At 35.2% G+C, this 4266-nt stretch overlaps 1 protein-coding gene across 3 annotated transcripts in view; it reads right to left on the bottom strand.

Moving 5' to 3' along the window:
• The window catches only part of Polr3F (RNA polymerase III subunit F), a 17481-nt gene extending 13613 nt beyond the window's left edge, over nt 1–3868 (bottom strand). The window contains exon 1 of one of the 3 annotated variants that reach the window (XM_027366051.2): nt 3749–3868. The gene's annotated coding sequence lies outside the window, so the exon portion shown is untranslated. Of the gene's footprint in view, nt 1–3606; nt 3726–3748 lie in introns of those variants that run through there. The other 2 variants (XM_027366053.2, XM_027366052.2) reach the window with 2 other exon arrangements.
• Nucleotides 3869–4266: the final 398 nt, after the last annotated feature.

The following is a 4266-nucleotide window of genomic DNA, read 5'->3' as shown; positions in this document are numbered from 1 at the left end:
TACTTTTCACCACAAATGCAAATAATATGCTGTCAAATATGCAATATATCTGGACACTGCCTGAGCTTCATTAATGCCCCTACCTGTGATTTAATTATGCAATAATTTCTATTTCCCTGTATATTTTGCTATATATCATGATTTGTTGCAATGAAAAAAAATACCAGTACTTATCAAATTTGTGTTGTTTCACAGCACTAATGATAATTTTTGACTATTTAAAATTATTTAAAGACAAAGAAAAAACAACCTATGCTACTGCACAGCCACAACAGAGACAGTTGATTATAAGTGGACAGAATACAATGCCTAGCCCATACATACCAGACTTTATAGCCTGGAATAGCTCCTGCAGATTGTATCATATACCATTATTATTTTCCCAGCAATATCCTTATTATACTCTGCACTATATAAAGGTTGCAAATGTCATTTTAAAAATCTTCTCATAATCAAATAACTTTTTTTGAATCACTTCTAAATTAAACTGCTCTTACCAGTGTCATTTGTACTGACAATGTGTTATGTATATGAATCAGTTAAACAGTTTTATACAGTTCCTATTTAGTTTTGTACTTTGTATTAGCCTCACCTACTGACAAGTATGTAGACTAAAAACCTCTCCCATATAAGATCTTAATTAAAGAAGCAGCCTCTAACAAGGCAGCATATAATTAACCGTATTATTATCCCATGTTTGTCACCAAGAAGTTGGTGACAAACATGGGATTACCATAAAGGATTAATTATAGTAACATATTTACACTTTGCAGGTTGGAATATGGAATATTAATGAAATAGAAGCATTCATGCCACACCAATATCATGTCATGTCACAGGCCATCCACAAATTTCTCCACAGAAGAAAGTCCAAAAGAAATATCAAGAAATTGGAAAAACTGGACAGAAGCATTAGAAGTATTCCTGCAATTGACCAAATCGAGATCAGACGATCTCAAGAAACTCATATTTCTTAATACTGCAGAAATAGAGGTACAGCAAGTGTTAAAAGAGTTGCCAGAAGCTGCCAACATTAAAACCTATTCAGAAGCCATTGGCACGCCCAATACACATTTTACTCCTGAACGAAACATTTGTTATGAAAGATTTCTTTTTTATAGGCCTAGTTGCATGCAAGGAGCAGATGAACCAATGAGTAGCTTTGTGCATAGATTAGAACACGTGAGCTTGGTACTTTTCTAGAGAATGCACTCCATGATCAAATCGTAATGGGGTGTTATTCTGAGAACATGAGAAGACTCCTGTTGAATGAACATAATGTTTTTTTAGAGAAAGGATTGAAAATAGAACGTCGTATGGATTAAATCAAACTGAGTGTATCTATGTCTGAGGAAGGAAGAGGAACATTGCATGAGGAACAGTGCAAAAGAGCCAAGAGTAATAAGTGTAGAATAGGTGACAGAGAAGTAGGAATAGAGCCCAGGGAATGAGACAAGGGAACTGGGGATGGTATGAAATATTAAGAAGAATGTCAAGCAGGGAAGGATCCAGAGAAGGACACTGTTGTAACAGATGAAAGCCACTTGAGCATCCTGGAGGGAGCAGAAAGGATCTGAGGAAAGAAGGGGAGATGGTACTATCTATATTAACTTGGCAGTGCAATTTTATTTATCAAAGTTGTCTACCATGATAAACTAACACAAAAATGACTTTGTGAGTGAATAATAAATTATATGATTATCTTGCAATTGAAAAATAACCTTCCAGCCTTGAAACTTCCTCTCTTCTTAACAATTAATAAAATATATTTATATATTACATATAAAAGATGCTTGGTAATTTTTTAGTTTTACAGAACCAGTCAACTGATTGCAATCATTTCTTGTTTCAATTATTCTTGGTGTAAAATGCATGGTCTGTTGTTCCATCACAAATTGTTTAAGTGAAAGCATTGATAATTGTTCCTATTACTATGGCTACTCCTGGGAAGCTACAAACATCACTATATGAACCAAAAACCTTTCCAACATGAGGGCTTCTCTGCTAGACCAATACTCCATTGCTGTATTTCCCTATTGGCGGATCTGCCCTAGACTCCCACCCAAATGCCGGGAACCTACTCTCCACGTGGTATTTGTCATGATCTACTCTTCATTTCTATATTATTCTTCGACTGTCCAGCTTATTTAATGTATCAGTGGGTATACGTTTCCCTGTCTTTGTGACTGAGTCATTAGATTTACGGTATGTACACACTAAGGAAGGGCAAATTGAAGAGGATACTCTTGTAGAAGAAAAAAAGTATATGAAATAATTTGCATACCAAGATACAGACAATGTTTGCCAGGGGGTGTTGGAGGGCAGAGGCCCCATCAATCCTCTCCTTGGGTAGTGCCTGAGGGGCACACCCTGTCATGGCAATTTTGATTGTTGAATAAAGTTTTAACGTGGAAGTTGGGACCAAGTCTCTGGCGAGTATTCATATTGCAAAGAATTCCCCTGTCATTATGTAACTGCATACCAAAGTAATACGTATTGTACAATTTTCTTATTATGATAATTGTTACCAATAGCGACACATCCTCCCAGAGACTGTCAAAAAAATTACGTTTTTTTTTGCAAGAAATACAATAATTCCATCAATTCTTGGTGTTGTTTCTTTTCCAAGTATTATTTTTCTATCGACAATCTTGATTTGATAGTCCCCATAGTAGGGGAGGGCATGAAGTAAACGAAATGCATATATAACCATGAACCTGCTATGTGCAAGAAACATTTATTTTGCTGTGGTGTGCTCTGATTGGCTGGTAAGTCTGAGCATATGCAATATCAGACTCATTGTGATTGGTTGTATTACGGAAGCAGGAGCAGCTGGATTAGTTTGAATGCTGGAATCATTGAGACAACAGCGTTATTGCTAATTTTGATGAATTTTTGGACTTTCTTGATCTATTACGTTAGGTTAAGTTTGTCTAACAGCAATGCCGTGCACAATACCCTGTTTATGTCGTCACAGCCATTGGCCAATCAGAGTCGCTTCACAGCAGAATATGTTTCCAGAATATTACCAGTACTGTATCCATTGCCTAAAGAAAATGAATTAACAGAAAATATGATATGTATAGAAAAACATAGAAAATGTAGACATAAACAAAGAACTCTAGCTGTGTGAAGGGTGTTGTGAACTCTGAGCTGCTGCGGACATTTACCGGTAAAGGTGAAGCCACTGCAGCTTACACTATGTTGCTTCTTATTCTATCTTTTAGGTTCTATAAGATAGTGGTGCTCATTTCCCTCTATCTCCATGCATTGCCCTCAGGAAGTTAAACCCTGATTATCAACAAGAGGAAATACCATAGATGGAAAGGGGGAGTATAGACCACAAATGGAAATGTTTTGTAGTCAGAACAGCCTGTATCTGTACTGGTTGCTGGCTGCTTACACTTCACTTTCCAGTTTTTCAATGTCAGGTAATAAGTTTATTTAGGATATATCATATACATACTGCTTTTCTTGTTCCTAGTACTTTTAGTATGGTTTCTTTGATGTATTTGTGAAACTCAGAATTTTTATTACATCTCTTAATTTGAAGGCATTATCGCAATCTGAGGTATAAGACTGCCATGACAACTGCACAAGAATTACGTTTTGCTGAGTTTTGCTCACGCTTCGGTATCTGGGTCTGCTGATGTTTATTGTAGTTCGTCAGTGTCGGCTTCTTGATTTGCCGGCAAATTTGAAGAAAAAAAAAACTACTCGTTTCGCAAGAAAGTGAGAAACACTTTACCTGGCCGTGTATAGACGAAATATAAACTTATCGCACCAACACGTTCGGACACAAGCATGAAAGATACAACTCGCCGAAAATTTGTTTACATTTTGTTTTCTAAAACAACCGAAGCATTGCCGATTTTTATACATTCTTATTTTCATTTATTATGATGTAATTTGTGGACAAATTTCACAAAGCATATGGGAACAAAAATATACATTCAAAAATTGAATATGAAAATGGATTTGATGATATCATTCAAACATTACGGTAAAATATCGGTAAATAATTATGTCAAGGTACGATTACCATAATATACATTGCGACATACAAAGTATTCAAAGATATAAAATACAGGATTTACATATGAAAACACTGGCACTTGCACTCACTCACACGCACACGCATTGTTTTATCATCAACATTATCATTAACATCATTATCATTATTATTATTATTATTTGTTATTGTTATTATAATAATGATAATAACAATAGTAATAATAATAATGATAATAATGATAATAATATTAA

The sequence above is a fragment of the Penaeus vannamei genome, chromosome 9 (assembly GCF_042767895.1).
Source record: "Penaeus vannamei isolate JL-2024 chromosome 9, ASM4276789v1, whole genome shotgun sequence".
Taxonomy (NCBI): Eukaryota; Metazoa; Arthropoda; class Malacostraca; order Decapoda; family Penaeidae; genus Penaeus; species Penaeus vannamei.
The sequence above is the reverse complement of the archived record's forward strand: the minus strand, read 5'-3'. Positions and strand labels throughout refer to the sequence as shown.